The sequence below is a fragment of the Muntiacus reevesi genome, chromosome 8, assembly GCF_963930625.1.
Source record: "Muntiacus reevesi chromosome 8, mMunRee1.1, whole genome shotgun sequence".
Lineage (NCBI taxonomy): Eukaryota > Metazoa > Chordata > Mammalia > Artiodactyla > Cervidae > Muntiacus > Muntiacus reevesi.
In genome coordinates, this window is record NC_089256.1 from 75,145,936 (window position 1) to 75,168,281 (window position 22,346).

At 36.9% G+C, this 22,346-nt stretch overlaps 1 long non-coding RNA gene across 1 annotated transcript; it reads right to left on the minus strand.

Annotated features, from left to right (window-relative positions):
* Positions 1–1,070: 1,070 nt before the first annotated feature.
* LOC136173337 (uncharacterized) lies at positions 1,071–21,754 on the minus strand. Its single transcript, XR_010664211.1, has 3 exons — positions 21,488–21,754; positions 1,388–1,497; positions 1,071–1,275 (listed from the first exon to the last, which is right to left on the minus strand). It is a non-coding gene; the product is annotated as an uncharacterized lncRNA (long non-coding RNA).
* Positions 21,755–22,346: the final 592 nt, after the last annotated feature.

Genomic DNA, 22,346 nt, shown 5'->3' on the forward strand with positions numbered 1-22,346 from the left:
GGGAAAGATTGAGGGCAGGAGGAGAAGGGGACGACAGAGGATGATATGGTTGGATGGCATCACCGATTCAATGGACATGGATTTGGGTGGACTCCGGGAGCTGGTGATGGACAGGGAGGTCTGGCGTGCTGTTGTTCATGGGGTTGCAAAGAGTCGGACATGACTGAGCAACTGAACTGTTTTGTTTTGTTTTTTCCTTTGGGGAGATAAGAGCATTCATTTGAGAATTTTATAAAACTGTTTCAATTATTGGGTAAGACCATATCTACTCTGACATTCTTGGCTTATTCAAATTTGAGCTCTTCTTTTTTGAGCTTATTTCCTCCTACTGCTCCTCATGTCCCCAGTCACTGGCAATCACCATTGGCAATCTCCATTCACTACTACCCTTAATAGAATACTCTATATTTCATCTTTATCTAATTTATCATCTATCTATTTATCTCTATCTTTGTTCACATGATTGCCCCTGACAGTAATACTCAACCATTCATGATATTTGGCACAGGCTTGAGAAGTTTGCTTTTCAGGTTCAGACCTTGACTCCACCAGTTATAGATGAAGCAATATTGGGTAAGGCATTCAACTTTTCTAAGTCTCACTTTCCTCAACTGTAATGGGTTGACTTTATTATTTTTTAATTAATTATTTAATTAATTTTATTTTTGGCTGCTCTGGGTCTTCTTTGCTGCACTTGGTCTTTCTCTAGTTGCTGTGAGCCGGTGCTACCCTCTAGTTGAGGCGCATAGGCTTCTCATTGCAATGCGTGGCTTCTCTTGTAGAAGAGCATGGGCTCTAGGGCAGGTGGACTTGTAGTTGAGGCTCACTGGCTTAGCTGACTTGCAGTATGTGGAGTCTTCCTGGACCAGGGATCGAACCCACGTCCCCTGGGTTTAATGTAAACTTAAAGTTTAATATAAACTTTGCAGGTTTTGGGGGGCAGGAATAAGATTAAAGTATACTAAGCACCTAATAATAATAAGAAATACCTCATCCTGTGGTGTAGATTGGGATCTTTAAGAAAGACTTTGAACTGGAGTTTTGTTTGTAAGAAATTTATTAGGGAGTGTTTGTGGAAACAATACCTTTGGTAGTGAAGGAGGTACAACTGGAGAGGGGAGAGAGAGGTGGCACTATGATGCAGTTACAGTGAAGATCTCAACTCACTTTGTGGAATTCTTTGAAGCTGAAATGGCATTAAGAGTTATCCCAAATTGTGTCAAGGTGCTGGTCCTTTGTATTGAGCATCAACCAGTCAGTGGAGGAGGGCTGATCCTGGGAAGGGAACATGGTCTTGGATAAGGTGACTCCTTTCATCTGAGGGCAATTTCCAGTAGCTGACAGGCTGAATGATTAATATTGAAGCAGGAAAATATGCATAGCATACCACAGCATCCATTGAGATAGGATGGCTTAGCTCCACTCTTGGCATAGTTCAGATCCACTTTCTAGGAGAAGTTCCTTCGTGATTCTGATGGGCATATTTACCTGGAGAAACTTAAAAGAAAAGTGTTAGCAAGACAGCTAACAAGATAGCAGTTAACCATAGCTGCTACTGCTGTAGCTGCTTTTGAGGCTGCAACAGCTATTCATTGTCTCCCATCTCTATCACAGATTTTAAATTTCCCTTGGTTAGTCCATATGCTGGTTGAGGTGACTGACCCTCTGGGGATAACTCAGACTCTCATCTCTCAGAGGTCTGATCTCAAGGTCACCATGCCTTTCTCGGTCTGTGCTGTTTCGCTTCTCCATTTACCATCAGTATTGGTGGGGAAGTATCAAGAATCACTGGGGTAAATCACATGAGTACCAAACACACTCTTCCTCGCCTCCTTTGTGTAATGGCAAATCTCCTTTCGTTGATAATCAAGGCTAATCATCCTTGCTAGCATAGTCTCTTTCCTTGCTGTAGGTTTCTTAACAAAGTGATCAGAAAGCAGCCATGGCTTAAAGTTTAATATAATGTTCCCCACTGAAAGCATTTCCTTCTGGGAATCAGCATCTCTAAACAGGCAATTATGGAAAGTACAGATTCCTCAAGTCAATGGGAATTATGGTAGTAGCACCACTCATTTCTACTTCTTAGGTCCTGGACTCAGGTACTCTGTGGATTGAATGTGTAATTTCTTAGCTGGCCCTTTCACTACACTCTTCCATTATTCTGTCAGGCCAGTTAAGTGGTGCAGCATGAGATACGCCCAACGGATTCAGTGGTCTTGCGCCCAGCACCGTAATTCCTTTGCTGGAGAGGATTCCTTAGTCTTATGCAGTGTTGTATTGTTAGTATTCCTGTGTTAGTAGTGAAAGTCTGCACACCCTCCACTAATGGTGCTAGCTGAAGCCCTCAAGCAAAAAAAGGCAAATCTATACCAAGAATACATGTGGAATATAGGTAGAAGTGGCCCAATATTATCATCAGCTTCTCCAAAATTGTTCTCCTTGAAGAAGTACCATATAGAGGACTCAGTGTTATTCTTCAGTGATGACTGTTTTGGGCATTTGGCAGTGGTGGGAGCTAGATCAGCTTCAGTGAAGGAGAGCTAGCTTGTGCTTTAGGTCCAGTGCAGAATTTCCATTCCTCCCATGAGGTTATTCTATTCCTGCATGTATTGTGCAAGAATGGGGGCTTCCAATGACAGGAAGGGTGATGTCAACTGTTGAGTCATTTTTTCTATTTTGTTATTTAAGGCCTCTTCTCTGGCAACTGCTGTCATGTGAGAGACATTATGTGATACAAAGATCTTCATATTTCATGACCACTCATATTAATCCATCCATATGGATCAGGAAGATCCCCTAGAGAAGGAAATGGCAATCTACTCCAGTACTCTTGCCAGGATAATCCTATGGACAGAGGAGCCTGGTGGGTTATAGTGCATGGGGTCACAATGGCTGAGCAACTGAGCACACACACATTCCTTTTTCCTAAATTTCGCTACCCCTCACCTGCCAATCTTTTCTCTATCAGGATTCAGAATAACCAATCCAATTAATTACAAGGCTGTATACATTCTAAACTGAACTAATCATCTTATACAACGTGGGTGGCCTGGGGAACAGAATAACTGAATTTAAAGCCAAAAGCTTTTCTTGTTAGGAAAATTTCCTATCACTGATTTTTTTTCAGTACTACCCATGAGTAAGCAGTAGTGTGGCTGTCATTCATTTTTGGCCTGCATAAAGTTTGAGTTAATCCATCCAAAAATGTACCTGATAGGAAGCACTGACATGTCCAAGACCACTGCATATCAAAGATTTTTAGTGGCTGGCTCATCTCTGAATCTCCTTTGGGTTTATTTCTAACCTGGAATGCATGTGTCTCACCAAGATCTCCAATATACTTGCCACTTCTGGATCATTCTGTCTAATTAACATGACATTATCAAGATATTGGACCAACCTGATTTTCTGCAGAATATATCTATGTGGTGTAGGTTTTTGGATGATCCTTTGACAGGGAGGGAAAGAACTCTCAGGACAAGATAAGACATATACGCCATTGTCTGTCTCAAGTGACTGTGAACTGTTCCTTAGAAAAGAATGCACTTAACCCAGTCAGTGGTCATATTCAGTCACCTGAGTCTTTATTAACCTGCTCTAATAAAGTTACCATACCAAGCACAGCAACTACAAGAGGGGCTAGTAGTTGGTTGAGATTTCAATAGTCCATTATTAACCTCCAGGATCCATGCTTTGCCCAGTTTCCAGACCTGAGCTTCCATCATTCGCTTGCAAAAGGTCTAAAGCAAGTATTTCAATAATATTAGATACTCTCTTACCTACCTCACCAACATTGGTACTTACAATAATAACTGTTCCTACCTCGCTTCTATTATTATTTTGGCTCCTTTCACCCATGTTGTTATCAGGAACACAGGTCCATGGTCACAGTAGAGAGCATTTTAACAACTGCACCAGTCCTGCAAGTTGAGTGTCACTGGTGCTCTCTTTATCATCTTTGATAGTATCTTCAATGTTTACTGGTGATCTAGCACCAAAATTCTGTTTGTGAGCCTGAGTAGGTAGATAATATCTCCTCTCTCTCTCTCTTTCTCCTGCATTTGACTATTTTTACCACCTCCTATTACTCGTCTCCAAGCCACCACTATATCCTACTATGGTCCATAGTGCCCTTTATCTGGCCCAGTTCCCTCTCTACAGTCCTCTTTGGATCTGCCTCTCCTGGTTCACTCCTCTGTAGCATAAATGTCACCTTAAAAGAAAAGTCATATGTGTTCATCTTATCCTAAAGACCACTTACAAGTATTCTCTATTACCTTATGTTGTTACATTTCCTTTTATAGCACTATCACTATCTGACATTATATTAGACATGTATCTATTTATTTTCTATATGTTTATCTTCTATACTAGATTGTACTCTGTGTAAGGGCAGAGTTTATTTTATTTCATTCTTCATCTTTAGTGCCTAAAATTGTACCTGATATTCAGTAGGCATGAATACATATTTATCAAATGAATGAATGACTTCTTAGTGTTATCAGATATTGCATTGATCATCTCTGTTGGACATATATGTGAGTTCTGAGTGAACCAATGACAGAAGCCACAGACCTCTATTAAGTTCAGAATTGTCTTCTCTGAGTTAAATTTGGCTTGGATTTTTAAGATGAAAGGCAACATTCTGTTTTCCAAGTGGCCCAATTTCCTTTTGCATTGACATCCATTTTGGAGCCTCTATTGTGCTGTGAACTTTGCTGTTACAGAGCCTATTGTTTGCCTTGCACCAACATAGAATCCCTTGGAGTTAAAACAAAAGGAATTAAAAGAGATACCATATCAATTCTTTTTCCAAGGTTTCTTTTCTACTCTTGGCATCTAGATTCTCACGTATCCCCATGACCAATCTGATCTGGGGACTATTAGGAATCTTGTTCTCTCCATAATCTCTCTGCTATCTTGCTGGGTGTTAGAAGAAGCAAAGAGGGGCAAGGTCACTATGATTAACTTATTCTTTGTAAATCTTTTGGATAGAAATTTTAGTATGTAATGCATAAGAATCTTAGCCTTTTGTTACTTTGAAATTTTTAAGTTATCCAAGTCCAAATAATATTTACATAATTTATTTAGACATAAATCTCCGAATTGGCAAATCTACCAAAAAAGCTACATCTACCTGTGTTTCAATATTTATTTTAAGTCTTTTCATTATATCTCTATGCAATATCTAGAGGATTCCCTAGGAGATTAATGGATAGGAGAGAAAACACTAATGTTTTATAGGTCACCTTCAGAAATATTTGAGTTTTAAAATATTGACCAAGTCTGGGTGAACACCTCATTATTTTAACTTTTTTTTTTCTATTTTTGTGTCTCTTATTAACAATGCTATTCTACTAGAATATAAACTCCTTAAGGGCATGGATTACTTTATTTTTTTCACCCTGCTTCTAAAATATCTAGAATAGTTCCTAGCATATGTTAGGTACTTGAAATAAGAATCTCTTGAAAGAATGAAAATCTGGTGTTTTTCCTGCTTGTCTGAAATTTCTTTATTCCAATGTTTATTTACATCAAACATAATGCACATAAAATTTTTATTGCTTTCCTTCTGCATGGAGAAATAACAGCACTTTTTAAAGTATACTTTTGATTTCATAAGTTTTCACAAAGTGTCTTGCTTTTTCTAGTTATGTTTATAAGTTTTTAAGATGTGTCAAATTTTCATCTCTGGAAATGTAAGGAAATAATAATTTCACATCTTCAGAATACCTGGTATTAGACCTAGATCTCTCTAATGATTCATTTTCTCCACAATATTTATTGAGTTATATTTTATGTAAAGCAGGGACCTCATTGGACATTAGGAGGTGTCCCCATTGATTTTATACTCTGGTGGGAAAGACACACTTTGAACTAAAGAATTCAACTGGGTTGAAATTTATAAAAAAGATAACTGTGTACCATGGGAGCAAACATTTATGGGGGTGACCTCTCTGAAGATATGATACTTAATTTGAGATGAAAAGGCTCAGTTGAAGTTAGCTAAAGATGATAGAACCAAATGTTCCTGGCACAGGATGTCTCAAGTTCAAAAGTATTGAGGTGATAGGAAACTTGGTAAATTTTCATTTTTGAAAGTGAAATGTATGGTCCGAGCACTGAGAACAAGGAGCAAAGTATATGATGAGGCCAGAGAGGTTGGCAAGACCCAGATTATGTGGATTCTTAAAGGATGTTTGATATTGAACTTAGAGTCTGATAAGTCTTGTTTTTAAACATGATGACATGGTTAGAAGTGGTTGGAAAAGTTGCTCTAGCTGCAATGTGGAAATGAGCTTAGGATCATCTTGGAATGCAAATTGGACATTTGAAATATTTCAAATGAGAGACAATGCTGACTTTGACTAAGGTGGTGTTAATAGTGGACATAATAGTGGACTAAGGTCAAGAATCTGCCTGCAGTGCAGGGGACCCAAGTTTGATCCTTGGGTCAGGAAGATTCCCTGGAGAAGGCAATGGCAACCCACTCCAGTATTCTTGCTTGGGAAATCCCATTGACAGAGGAGCCTGGCAGTTTACAGTACAGTCCATGGGGTCCCAAAGAGTCGGACAAGACTGAGCAACTAACACATTCACTTTCAAGGTGATTTTAATGCCAAGGATGATTGTTTAGTCTCTGCTCCCCTTCCAGAAGGAGAGAACTCACTATCATGTTCTAGATGACTAGAACAGTTCTAGAGACTGTTATACTCTCCCTTATACTCTTCTAAAAGAATCTGCCCCTTATCCCAGCACTGAATCATGTGAGGGAAACTGGACTCAAGGAACCAACAAAACCCTGTTGGAAGAATTTGAACCATAAAACCTAGAAATGGCAGAAAGATGCTGTTGGGTTCTAGAACGCTAAGGAAATATGGTGATGATAATAGAGTTGTTGCTATGCCAAATCAGAGCCGCATGCAAGTTGAAACTGTGGAGGCAGAGAAACCAGGAATTTCTGAGGATCAATTCATTCTGCAGATAGAAGAATATAGCAGATTTAAGAGAGAAAAGAGAAAGATGAGTCTGTGTGATTCCAAGAGAAAGAGTCAGGGAGAAGAAGTGACAGTCTTGGTTTCTAGGAAGCTTGACTTCACTGCCTGTAGTTGCATTCTGTAAGTGTATCCTTATTCTTTTTTTTTTCTCTCAATAATCTATTTAAAAACTATTCTAGGATAATATTTTGTTAGAAGTTTCCCAAGTGGCTCTGTAGTAAAGAATCTGCCCACCAATACATGAGACACAGGAAATGCAGGTTTGATCTCTGGGTCAGGAAGATGCCCTGGAGGAGGAAATGGCAAACCCACTCTGGCGTTCTTGCCTGAAAAATCCCATGGACAGGGGAGCCTTGTGGGTTACAGTCCACAAGGTTGAAAAGAGTCAAACACAATTGAGTGACTGAGAACAAGATTTTTAAATTGCAGTCGTTTGATACTTGTCTCAGATATTTTCATAAAGAAGATTCTCATTTTTAACAGAACCATTGGATACAGTTTTCTTCTATACATAGAGCTTCATCTTTCTTCCTGTAACATGGAGTTCTTGGGAACCATGCTGAATAAGTCTAATTCCTTCTGCTATACCCCTGTCCGTTGAAGATCACGAGGGTGCCTCATCTGAAAGATTTATTGACATAAAACATCCATAGTTACTTTCATTGTTCTTAACATGATTTGATTTTCAGTCCTCTCTCCTATTCTGCTTATTTAACTTATATGCACAGTACATCATGAGAAATGCTGGGCTGGATAAAGCACAAGCTGGAATCAAGATTGCTGGGAAAAATATCAATAACCTCAGATATGCAAATGATACCACCCTTATGGCAGAAAGTGAAGAAGAACTAAAGAGCCTCTTGATGAATGTGAAAGAGAAGAGTGAAAAAGTTGGCTTAAAGCTCAACATTCAGAAAACTAAGATCATGGCATCCGGTCCCATCACTTCCTGGGAAATAGATGGGGAGACAGTGGAAACAGTATCAGACTTTACTTTTTGGGCTCCAAGATCACTCCAGATGGTGACAGAAGTCATGAAATAAAAAGACGCTTACTCCTTGGAAGAAAAGTTATGACCAACCTAGACAGCATGTTAAATAGCAGAGACATTACTTTGTCAACAAACATCCATCTAGTCAAGGCTATGGTTTTTCCAATAGTCAAGTGTGGATGTGAGAGTTGGACTATAAAGAAAGCTGAGCACTGAAGAATTGATGCTTTTGAACTGTGGGGTTGGAGAAGACTCTTGAGAGTCCCTTGGACTGCAAGGAGATCCAACCAGTCCATCCTAAAGGAGATCAGTTCTGTGTGTTCATTGGAAGGACTGATGTTGAAGCTGAAACTCCAATCCTTTGGCCACTTGATGCGAAGAGCTGACTCATTTGTAAAGACCCTGATCCTGGGAAAGATTGAAGGTGGGAGATGAAGGGGACGACAGAGGATGAGGTGGTTGGATGGCATCACCGACTCAATGGACATGAGTTTGAGTAAACTCCGGGAGTTGGTGATGGACAGGGAGGCCTGGAATGCTGCAGTTCATGGGTTGCAAAGAGTCAGACACGACTGAGCGACTGAACTGAACCGAACTCCTATCCTGTCATGCTTATCTGAATACCTTATGATCTGTCAATCATTTTAGAATAAGGAGCCCAGAATTAAACGAAATGTTTTGTGTATCATTTATTTGACAAGCTCAGAGTAGCATTAGGCTATCACAATCCACTGTAACTTTGCAGTTAACTAAAAGCTCCTTTCAGAAAATGTCTTTGTTTGAGATTTTTTAAACATAAATAAACAACTAGAAAAACTACTGAAAAAAAACAACTCTTTTGGATTAAGGCACTGTCAAGTGATCACCTGAAAAAGCTATCTACAACATTAAATTGTCACCAGCTACTCAAACCTTAGCGTACATTCTTTCCAATGGGTTAGTTGATAGCTCCCTATTGAAATAAACTGTAAACACAGTTTGAGAGAGAAAAAGGGAGTTCTGAGCCAGAATCCAGGCAGCACCTCGTGGAAGTTGGGTGGGGACTAAGCTTCTAAGTCAATGAGAACACTAGGTGGATTGGGTGGATATGAAAGAGGGATCAACCTAAGTAAGGACGACAAATGAGAGGTGGAAAGATTTATAAGCATTTCAGTTCTAGGTAGCAGTTCTCTGCTAATAAGGCACTCTCCAAGGCTTTCTTGAGATAACTGCTTTTTTAAAAGTCTGGAGACAGGTGAGTAAAGGGTATGCAATTTCTGCACTTCAGTCATGGAGGATTGCCCATAACTAATGAGAATGATAAATGTAACAAAACTGTTTATAGTGCCAGTGACTGGATGGACCTATATTGGTCTCTACAGCCAGGCATCACAAACTGGTATACGACCCTCAATGTATCAGGTTAGGTGATAGGTTAATATCTGACTCCACAGATCCTTATGGAGGAGAGTCAATGACTGATTGTTAAAATTCATTTTCTTTGTGTGTCGGGGGGGAAAACAGGCAAGTTTTGTGAGAAGGCTACAGATGACTCCAGGGGCAAAGCCAGGAATAGACACCATTTTTCATACATACTTCAATTTCCAGCCATGCTGAGCCCTCCTAATTGCAAACTGATCTGCTGTGTGCTGGCAATCTGTCCGTGTGTACTCAGGGACATGCAAGCATGTCACACTTTCTGCAACGAGGTATTAGAGTGTCCACAGCAGTAGTAGGGCTACCAGTCTGTGGCTGAAGCTAAAGAAGGCAGGGTTTCTCACTATCTTTCTGGGTCAGATATGCTTATGTGGAGAAGTGCTTTGTCAGAATAAGTGATGAAAGTAAAACTCCTTTACCTTCTCAGATCTGTCTTGGAGATACTCTCTGTAGCTGAAGGTTTCATTTAGCTTTCATAAGGTTACAATGCTTAATCTCAGTAGGGTTATCAGTTCTGTCATGTATTATAAACCCTCCAATCAAGGCAGTGGGAAACAGTGTCTCTATTTAATACCCGGAGAAATGGTGGAAGTCAGCGATTGATACCAACACAATGATGGGAAAAAGTGTCCAGAGGTGCTACTCACATAATCTCATTTTACAACATCTTGAAAATTCAATAGAAAGGACTCTACTAACAATACCATTACACACCACTGATTATTGTTCTCAAATGTTCCTAAAGCTCTGAAAGCATAACCTAACAATAAAAATGTGCTATAAATACATCCCAACAATGTACTTAACTCTATTTTCCCTTTTAAAAACAAAAGCATGTGGTGTTAGTCACAAGTCGTATAATTTCACTTAAGTAATTTCTTGACTAAAAGTGTATTATCATTTCTTAAACATTGTATAAATATAAATAAATAAGCTATTCCTTGGCACTGGAAAGTGTTTCCTAATAATTTAGAAAAAAGCAGAGAATGTTGCACCTTGGGTTAACTACTTAACATGTGATCTTTTCTGCAAGACACATCTTGTTTATCATGAGCTCTATGTTATTTGCAAAGACATTTGGGAAAAAAAAAAAAAATTTCCTTGCAAAGAAAACACAAAACTTAAGTTGTCAAATTTCCTGCTATAAATGTGTCAGTGATTCTTGTTTTTATCTTTTGCCATTAAGAGTTTTTGAATAAGTGTGTTTTTCAAAAGGGTTAAAATTGTAGGAAGTTACTGCTATATCCTGTCTAAAAAACAAACAAACAGCTGAGAAACATACATCCAAAGTATGCTCCAGTTCTTGAAAAAGATTTTAAACTAGTTTAGAAAACTATATTTCTTGTTTCCTGTTTGTGCTTATACCATGGAATGAGGGAACACAAATCTACATTATTGAGAAAAAAAGGTCAGTATTATTTCTCTAAGAATATTACATTATTTTATTCTGTAATAGAAGGAACTAATAAATAAACATTTCTTTTACAAATAAATATTTTTGAATTGATAACTTACTGAAATATGTAACACTGCTGACTTTTTACTTTAACAAGTTTCAGTTTAAATTATTTTAATACTATTGACAACACAGAACAGAAAAGTTAAAACTATACTTAAGATGATTTTCAAAACCATTGGAGTAGTCTGTATGCTTTAAAAAATTCATATTCATGTCCATACTCATTTTTAAAGTGTCAAGGAATTCCTTAAAATTTGTTGACTTTAAAGTGTAATGCAAAAAAAACAAAATAAAATAAAGTGCAATGCAAATTAAAATTTATCAGTAATTTTAAAATTAAATCTGCATATATTATTTTAATGATTCTTGAGATATTTAATAGTATTATATTGTATTAATTTGTCAGGAATTATTAAATATGGTGTATTATTAAAATATTACTGGAATATTAAACATTTAAAGATATTACTAGAATATCTTTTTCATAGTTTGACTATCAAGACAAACTTCCAAAACCTGTTTTCTACTAAAAATCTGCAATATTGCTACCTTAAAATTCTTTTGAAAATGATTGTTTTAGGCTATATTCTTAAATGGCCATTTTATGTATTCATTCAGATTTGTTTACCATTTTTATAAACAACATTTATTGGGGAATACAAGAAGCACCAGAAGAGAAAGTTTTCACTCCCTCAAACGTAGTAAAATGATCAAACGTTTGGAATAGAGGCAAATTATAAAAATGTGTCTTAACTGAGACGCTTTGCCCTAAGGAACCAAGCATTTGCGTTTGATGATTCTTCCATAAACCTGAGTTTATTTTAAAAAATTGATCCTTTTAATGTAAGAAAGTTGATGGAGAAAGAATTCCACTTACGAGTTTTTCCACTAGACACTATAAAACGCCATCATAGCACCTTGCATTTTTGAACTTGCAGAGTTGAACTGCAGAGTTCAACTGCAGATGCCAGATCTTATTTTGAAAAATGGTGTTGTGTCTATAGGATGCAAATGATCTGGATGAAAATTCAAATCAAATAGAACCTACTTGGTCCTAGGTGTTCTATTTGAGTTGAGCAGTGAGATGCCAAAGCTTCAATGGAGCATAAGGAAAAGAGAAGGAAGAAGGGAAAAGGCAAAAGTAAAAGGAGAAAACAAAGAAAGCTAGGTTTGATTTGAAGACAGATTCCATTACAGACCTCTTAGTGCTTCCAACCAAATGATGTTGCAGTTCCTCCAAATACAAGGATGGCTGGTCTTTGTAAGGCAAGGTACCCTGTACGTGATCACCCTCATTGCAATAACCTGATAGTTAGTTGATTAATTTTAAAATTTTTCCTTTAGATAGCAAGTGTTTAATCCTTTTTCTTTGCTGACAAAATTTACTGCCATATATCAAAAAGAATACTTCTCTGAACTAGGTGTTTAGATATTTTTTAAAAGATACTAGAATAAAATGTTTTTAATGTGAAAAATATGGGTAGGAAAGCTTTTGAGAGCTCATTCATCCTTGATGACTCATAATTTGATAAACGCTAGAGACTTTTCTGTTTCTAGATACAATTGTCGTAGTGAAAAATTATTCTTTATTCTTTATTGTTTTCCATTATGTTTGTAGTTTCTGTACCTACATAAACTCTCATTTTACATTGAAGTCGCTCAGTCATGTCCGACTCTTTGTGACCCCATGGACTGTAGCCCTACCAGGCTTCTCCGTCCATGGGATTTTCCAGGCAAGAATACTGGAGTGGGGTGCCATTTCCTTCTCCAGGAGATCTTCCCGACCCAGGGATTGAACCCAGGTCTCCCACATTGTAGGCAGACGCTTTACCATTTGAACCACCATTTTACATTGGTTTATAGTGAAGCTCTAATGAATGATGCGTTCATTTTGTTGAACAACAAAGTCAGTCTGGAAAGTAAAAGCATTTACGGAGAACCTTTTTACATAAATGGGGAGCTCATGTGGAACTCAGTCTTACAGATTCTTCGTTTTTCTCAGGACAACGGTTCAAAACCAGAGTTAAAATCAGCAGAAAAAGAGAGTTGCAAAGTAAGAAACTCTAAATAATTCATGGATAAGCATGGAAATAATATTTCAAAACTGGAATCAGGAGCAGCTGCTGGGGGAAATTTTTTTTTTTTTAAGAATCACAGTCAACAACAGTCATATTATTTCAGGTTAGCTCACACCATTGTGTGCATTTACAATGCAACGTTTGTTTGCTTCCATTGGTTTGGGAAAGAAAATTTAGAAGTCTTAAAACACACAAACAGCAAATATAAAGAATCCTTTCTAGTTCTTGCAGACAGTATGACTCAGTAGTAAGAAACACCGATCTACTTGTAGAATCTACATGAAAGCATGATTCGATACTTTTAAAAGTAAATCCAAACTGTGAGCCTTAAGCTGGAGAGTCCCTCATTCATAAAATAGTGCAAGATTAAGACAAGTTATTGTTTTCGGTTATTTCCCTTTGTTTATTTCACAAATGCCCCTCACTACTTACATAGATTTAGGATTAAGTTCAGTGGAGATACTTGATAAATGAATAATCACTCATTATCCAGGTAGGTCATTTATCATTCTAAAACTGAACAATAGCATAGAAGCAAATTATTTATTTTTCCTAACCTCTAGATTAGAAATGTGAATGCAGTAACAGAAAAAGGAAAGGAATCCAAATTGTTTGAGAATAAATATACAAGTAAAATAGGATATTCTTCAAAATCTCATTTGGAAAAGTGGCAACTGATAATTATTTAAATGGGAACATTCCTCCTCAATTCATTTAAATTGATTTTTACTCCAGCTCCCTTTTCATCGTAAGAACTATTGTTGTAGCTCCCTGGGCTGACATAAAGATAATGCTAATATATTTATGGGATTTGGATATTAGATGAATATAAATTACCCTGATGTCTCAAATAAAATAATGAACTATATTATTCATTATTTAGGAAATAACTCAATAATATCATAACCATATATTCTGAAAATTAACTTTTATATTAATGTTTTTAAGTTACTTATCCTAAATATTTTCCTTGACTAACGGTGATGTTGACCCTGTAATTATTTGGGAAAAAGCATATTGCTCACCTTTAGTATTCAGGAAATAACTAGCTTCTTATTTCATATAACTCAGTGAAAATTTCCAAATTTGTAAGTCAATTTTTCTTCCTTCCAGAGTGTATGTTTAACCTTGTTAAGCCTGAGGCTTTAAACAGTATATTTTGAGTGTTTTTAAGGATACTGAACCGTCTAAAATCATTTATATTATAGAATACTAAATGAAACCTTTATAAATACTAGTTATCTCTAAGCAAGATTTAGATTTCTTAACTCACATCATTAATTAACAATCAAATATTGGCTTTATTTTGTTCTGGCTCTGTGGTCATGCAGAATTTGAGTCAGAAATAACTCTTTAAATGCACACCTAAAGCTGCAGTTTTCTTTCTTTTCCTTTTAATTACTAAAGGTGTTGTTTCTGGCTTTTTCTTGTTATTAGTTCTGATACCCAAAAGGAACCTCTGTGCAGTGCATTCAAGTAAAAAACTGAACATCTGATTTGCTCTGTGACTTCCTTTATCAGCTGTCCCATAACAGTAGCAAAAATCACTACAATATTGTAAAGTAATTAGCCTCCAACTAATAAAAATAAATGACAAAAAAAAAAAAAACAGTAACAGAAAAAAATAAAATAAAATAAAACAATGCCAACCCCCTCTGCCCCATGCAAGTTGTAGTCCACATTAAAGCCATCATATACCACGTGGCTTGGCAGTCGAACGTGGTGAGCTGGGGGATACGGAATTTGATCCTGATTTCATTGAGTGCTTTGCTTTTCCATTTTGCCCATCTTGTTATTGACTGCACCCCTTAGCCTATTTGGATAAAATGAGGGTAACACAAATGCACTACCTTTCCATCTATCTCTTCTTTTTTTTTTTTAAAAAATAAAACAGGTCCTGATTGTCTGAAGTCCTAGCAATTTTCCCTCAGCTCTCTCTCTGGAAGTTTATTAAGAAAATGTGAGCTGAAAGGGCTCTAGAGACGTTGGTTCTCATATGTTTACTCTGTGAGAAAACTCACTTCTACTTGCACAGAGGTCAGGAAGAGCAAGGAGGTTTCGTCCCCTTAAGGAGCTTTCAGGTCTCTGCAGCCGCTGTCCAGGGCCCTCCGTGGTGAGGCCTTGGGCAGGTTCAGAGAGAAACTATGCTGTGATCAAAAAGGAGATGTCAACTTTTGGTTTTGCAAAAGTAAAAAGTCCACCATCCAGATAAAGCTGCAAAGATCACAAATGACCAGCCACGCGTTACCAAAAATCAGAAAGTGATTTTGAGTTATTTATATGTTAACTTCAACTTAATCTCTGCCTTGTTCTGAGAAAAATAAATTTGTAAAAATACATATATAAACTTTTTAAATGAATGTTAATTTTTCTATTAGTACTTTAAAAAAAAAAAAGGTTGTCACCTTGGTGATGACCTTAGCCTGGACTCAGTTCTGCAGTGAGCATGTTTTGAGGCTACAGGTGTCTATAGACAAAAGAGTGAGGGCAGGGTGGCATACTATAAAAATGGTTACTCCATCAAAACTTAGGTTTCAAAAAGGACATCTATTTGTCTAAAACAAATGTGAAAGCATTTCAAGGACGCATCTAACTATTCTAAAGCTAATTAGGATTGGCCACTTTATTCTGTGATATTGAAGACTTTCTTGACTTTATTTTTTTTCTAGCTAGGATTCAAATGGGGCAACAATCGATTGTCTTGGTCTCAGAAATAGACTTACTTTTCTTCCCTAAGGTAAGGAAGAAATAATTCAAATATTCTGATTATATTTAATGGTTAGATAGCTTTCCATTCCAGGTCTGATTAGCCTTAAGCTGTTGTATTTCGTTTTTCTTAAGGTGTAGCTAATGAATAGTCATTATAAGTTTTAAAAATTATTATATCTGTTTTCCACTTGTGTTTTGAAGCAAAAAAAAGAAAGGTTATTCTTTCCCACTAGGGAAGATGTAAATTTTGAAGTGTATTTTTATAAAATCTCACAAGTCTATGGCCATTATTTCTCATCAATAGCATATGTATAGATACAACAACCCACAAATGTGTCTGATTATTGGGCAATCAATTTCACTCTTACCAACTAAAGTAGTTTGACTTTACTATTTACATGATTCTTAAAATATGCAGGCCACTGACCACACAAACAAACATGTACTTTTGGATCGGTAGAAAGTCTGGTGTTTATGAACAGGGTTCTTTGTATTTTTAACAATATCTGGCACATTTAAGCAAAACTCTGTACTGAAACATGGAGCCTGTATAATTGTGTGCCTCATGATCTGTGCTGGGCAGGGGCCCCAACCTCTGCTCTTTAAGCAGACAGGAGTACAAAAATCTGTTGTTGTAGTTTGACGTTTTCTTTGCATGATTAGGTCAGTTGGTAAATCTCCACTTTGCAGTTCTTAGAAGCCCAGATTTCCTGTTACAAAGCAATGTGGTTCTGATTACAGCCTTATTGAAGTCCAGACATAGTACCTATGCTCCGCGAGCAGCTCTACTCATTTTCGATGTTAACACCAGCAGCTTATTGACCCTTCCTTCCTCTTCTTTGCTTGCAATGGTTGGGGAGATCAGAAATCCAAGGGCTCATCTTTAGGGAGGTGAACACAGAGTAAGTATTGTTTATATTATCAGTTCTGGTAAAAATGCTCTTTTAAGTTTGAAGACAAAATCAAAATGAATCAAACACAAAGAGAAACTGATTTTCTAGTACAGAGTTCTGATTTCATCTGCTTTAATTCTGTCACCACCAAGTTCATTTGGTGAGATCTTTATTATTATATTTCAAAGGAACATTGTCAAAGACTTCTAGGTGTACCATAAAAGTCCTAGTCCTACCTAATATTACATGGCGAATCTGGTCCATGGCACCATCTTTTTATTATAAAGATGAATTATACAACTTCTTATGTAAATCAATGGAAGTTTCTTTATATGCCTATATTAACCTGAAAGTTCACGGATAAAGCTTCCTAACTTGTCTCCTTCTTTTCATTCATACTCTCCTATAATCCATTCCTCACAGAGGGATCTGAATTTTCTTTAAAAAATGAATACAGGTAAGATCTTTTCTTTCTCCTGTAAAAACCCTCCAATGACTTTTTGCTACACGTTGATCAACATCCAAACTCCTTTTTGTGACATCAAAACATCGCCATAATCTAGGCTGTATCATGTTCTTGACTTCAGTTACTACCACTTTCTCTTTGTGCACTGTATTTTATTCACAGTGACTTCCTGGTTCTAACGTGAAGACTTTCAATTGGTTGTTCCCTCTTTTTGAAATACTCTTTTTCCGTCTCATCACAGTACTGATTTCTCAGCCATCCTTTGGATCTCAACTTACTCATCATGTCACCAACGCAAACAACTCTTCTCAGAGCCACCTTATCTAAAGAACAACTATGATGGAGAACAGTTTGCAGATTCCTTTAAAAACTAAAAATTAAACTAGCAATCCCATTATTGGGCATATACCCTGAGAAAACCATCATTCAAAGAGACACATATATCCCAATGTTCATTGCAGCACTATTTACAGTAACTAGAATATGGAAGCAACCTAGATGTCTATTGACAGATGAATGGATAAAGAAGCTGTGGTACATTTATACAATGGAATATTATTCAGCTATAAAAAAGAATGAATGTGAGTCAGTTTTAATGAGATGGATGAACCTAGAGCCTGTTCTACAGAATAAAGTGAGTCAGAAAAAGAAGAGAAAATGCCATAAATTAATGCATTTGTATGAAATCTAGAAAAATGGCACTAATGAACCTATTTTCAGGGCAAGAATACAGAGGTATATGTAGAGAATGGGCTTGTGGGCCCAACAAGGGAAGGAGAGGAAGGTACGAATTGAGAGAGTAGCATTGACACATATAGAAACTATCATGTGTAAAATGGATAGCAAGTGGGAAGCTGCTGAATAACACAGGGAGCCCAGATTGGCATCCTGGGGTGACCTAGAGGGGTGGGATATGGGGGTTGGGGTGTGTGGGGGGGAGGGAGGGTGGGGACAGACATATATATGCACTTACGACTGTTGTACACTAGAAACCAACACAACATGGTAACACAATCATCCTCCAATTAAAAAAAAATATTAACTAAAAAAAGAATCCTCCTAGGGGTTCTCCTGTAACTACCTTATTTCTTTCAGAATACTCATTATTCTCTAGTATTTTCTAGTTATTTCATTGGCTTGTGTGTTTATTTTTTGTCTCCATATACAGTAATATGTGCTTCCTGAAAAAGATAAAGGGACTTTATCTTATTTTTGGTGGGTCATTGCCTGGTCTGGAATAGTCACTGGATGTTCTTTTTTGTTGGGTGGATGGTTGAATGACCAAATCATTGACTTTATTAATAGTTAATCCCACTAGCCAGGAAAAGCACAGGACTGGTCTTAATCTACTACAGCTACGTGAGGGCCCATTAATTTTCATTCCCTAGATTCTACAGTTACCTTAATTCTTGCCAGAGCCCTACATTCATTTAGTTTCTATTAGTACCTAGAGAGAGAATCCAACACAGGCTAGGTACTTCATGAATGTTAGAGCAATTGGAATCTGATATTTTATTTTAATTAAGTTGAGCAACCTCATACTTGCTGTATAACGTATTAACTCTATTAAAAAAGTCAAGTTTCAAAAACTGAGTGATAACATTCCCCCTGTTTTAATGTCAGTGAAGTACCTTGTCATGATCTCCAACAAGTAAAGGCTAAGCAAGCTGAGAGATAAAAAGACTAGTTGGAGTTTTTATGGGAACATTTTTCAAAGAGGTTTTGTATTGCTATATTACTGTGTCTGCTCACATAGAATTTCTTTAAGGAAGTAGCCTTACATCCCCTTTTCCAGAAAAGATTAATGTTAGGTGACTCACCCTCACTTGGTGAGCTGATAGGAAAGGAAATACCCATGTTTCTAATCCCCAACCTCACCCACAGCCCTTCCCATCTCCTATGTCTCTGCCTCGCTGCCCATTCACTGTTTGAATGTCTTTGCTCTGTTTGGTTCCCTCCAGATTTGTTTTAAGGTTCAAACTTATTTTCTTGTTTTTAACATATTGTTTAAAAGCATGCATAAACAAAAAGCCTGGGCGTGGAAAGAGAACAGTGTTCAGGGAATAGGAAAGAAAAGGGATAGGAAGAGACTGGTAAGAATCAGCAGATCCTCTGAAGTTCCAAAAACCTCTTTACCAAAGAGGGTAATGGTAATGGTCAGGGCATGGTGAAGTAATTCCTTTTCAAAGGTAGCCAGAAGGGAGACTGGAAATGACTAGTGCATTTACTCATCACTGATGGCAAAGCTGTCTGCATTGTGTAGCCCAAACTTCAGTGTCCTGCTCTTAAGTCATCCCATGAACCACAAAGTGGAGGGCATTTAAAAGCACTGGCTATTGACACAGTTTGATTGGCAGCTAGAGACATTTTCAGATGTGATGGATAAAACAGAGGCACTTACTGTCTTTTCTGATTTTACATTGCCATAATACATTCTTTAAATTTTTGTAAGAAAGAGAAAATACAATTTTAAGAGGGGTGGAGTTGTCACTGACCAACGAGGGTGACAACAAAACCTGTTGTGATTTTGTAAATGGAAACCAAAAAGTACAAGTGGGCAGTTATCTCAGGGTGACTCAGGCCACTGGTGGTAAGTTGAGGATGGGGACTCTGACCGGGCCCACTGGGCTTTGCCTTGTACCCACCCTCACAGCCCAGCTCTCAATTTCTGCAAGTAAAGGCAGGGAGAAAATTATAAAACTTTGAAAGGCATCTCAGACTTTCTTGTGTTTCTTTATTTTTTTTAATCTGGAAGAGTTCAGGGCAGGGGTAGAAGGAAAATGAGCTTCAAATGGTTGAGGAAATGTGTTGAAGAAAAAAGTGAGCAATTAGGAAAAAAGGCCTCCTTCATGTTAAAAAAAAAAAAAAGCAAAGTTGTGGTTCCTAAAGAGGGTAGGAGTGATCCTCCTTCTTCCACTACACCATTCAGCCTCACAGGTGATTTACTGAGCCTCTTTGAGCCTGTGTGCCGTCTTAAATTGAGGCTAACACTTATCTTGCAGCTTGTCATGAGGTCTAATCTAGTACTAGGTTCATAACAGATAGTCAGTAGTTGATACTTTTAGAAATCAAAAGATAATTTGAACTGGGAGGAAAATGAAGAATTGCCAGTGGTTTATAGTAGGAAACCTAGTATTCCTTTTCAAATCTTCAGTAAGTGGAAAGTTATCCTCTTATCAGAGATCTTCAGCTACATAGAAGCCAAATTCAGTAAAATCCCTTTCAAAAGATATTCCAGTATCTTAATTGTAGGTTGAATATGGGTTTCAAAATCAATGAGAACGTGATCATTTAGAACATCCAGAAAAAAATGAAATAGGTTGCATGTCAGGTCCCTGACATGTTCGTGGGTGAAAGGGGTAAGGAAGATTGTGTGTTTACAAATTTCACCAGTAACATATAATTGATTAAAAACAAACACAAATGCAGACTGTATAAGAATGTCTATAGAAAAAAGAGAGAAATCTGAGCCCATTACCCACAGATAATTGTTATTTGGTGTATATCATCCAGACATTCTTCTATGTAGTCACTCACGATTACTTCTTATGTGAAATCATACCCTGCTGTTTTCAATCTTATTTTAATTTAAAGTATACCAATGGTTTTCAATATCAATAAATATATATTTGCAATATTTTTAATGATTTTCATAATAGTCTCTTTGTGTGGCTATACCTTAATTTATTTAATCAATTCTCCTTCTGAAACAATTTAAGTTTTTATTTTCCCAATTCTTTTTACTATTACACCCTATGCTTGTAATTGCTTGAATGTTTCTTTAGACGCAATTCCTTTCAGCCGAATTGATAGGTTAGAGAAAATGCAATTTTTTTTTTCCTTTTTAGTTTTTGATATATATTTCCAAACTGCCCTCAGGAAAGTTGTTCCAACAAACGCCCCAGTGTTTATTAGTAGTTGTTCTCTCTTGCTAACACTGGACATTACAATTCTTTTAAACCTATGCTTATCTAATAATAAAAAGGTACTCCATTTTAATTTACATTCCTTTGTTTACTGTTAAGCATGGATCATTGTTTACTGACTAGCTGAGAGTCTGCTTTTTGTGAATTGCCCATTCCTGTCCTTTGTCTATTCTTCTACTGGCTCTTAATCTTTTTCCGAGACTGATTCTTAACAGCGTCTTGTATATTGGGGCTATTGTTGGTCATTTTGCAAATTCTTAATTTTTAAATTTATTTTGTGAATTCACAGTATTCAAAATTCCAAGTAAAAAGTGGCAAAGTTTGTATGTGCAGAAAAGGACAGGACACATACAGAAAAAGAGACAGACTTTGTGCAAACATCCACCGTCTCCCTAGATATTATTTAGAATAGTAACTAAATTACAACATGAGGAAACAGGATTACACATAAAAATACAGTTCCTCATAGCTAATGTTTTAAAGGGATGGCCATGTTCTAGAACAGGATGCTGGGATCTCCTTCTGAGGGATTTTGTAAATGAGTTACGTACCTTTCTGTCAGGCTTGAATAATCCGAAGGGATGGGCTGGATGAGTGCTCAAGAGGTCCCTTTGCCCAGAGTGATTATTGTCTTCTATTTCCACACTTGAACTTGAGGTTCAGAAAAGCCCTAGCTCAAGGTTCTTTTCAGTAAATTTCAGCAAATGCTATTTATATTGTCCTTCCTAAAGGGTTTTAAAAAATTAAGAAATTCTAAACTGCATTTCTAAGCTTAAGAACAAATAGAAATAGGTCTGTCTTTCGATTCTTCCTAATAGCAGAGCACATACACAGAAAGTGTGACCGTGAGTCATCTTCGTAAGCTTTAATTTCTTACTGCTCTCTTGTGGCCATTCAAATGAACTGTCCAGATGCCTTTTTTGAAAAACAGATCTTATAATATTAACAGGAAAACTTTTTTCAACCAAAGTCATCACATTTAGTTTGTGTAGTAAATTTAGTGTCTCTGACATTTGAACATCAAGGCTAACAAAATAATTTTTTTACTTTTTTATGAGGTACTTACAGCAATGGGGTTGAATTGGAAAAAGCCTGTTTCTTCTGGTGTTTTTAGTAAAACCAACCACATTGTTATTCATCTATGAAGTCATCAAAAGGCTGAAGTTTGAAATGGCCTTTCTGATGGTAAAATAATGCATTTCCCAGCTTGTTCCCTTATTGGGGTTTTGGGAATATCGGAAGGGTCTAAGATTAGTCATCATAATATAAAACAGTTTCTTTTTAGGGAAAACCAATTCAAATACTGCCTATGCTCTATAGCACAAATAAGATAAAACTTAGAAATAAAATCATTCTGGTACATTTGTGTCATGTTAAACTGCCCATGAGTAGATGGGACCTAGGAACTGA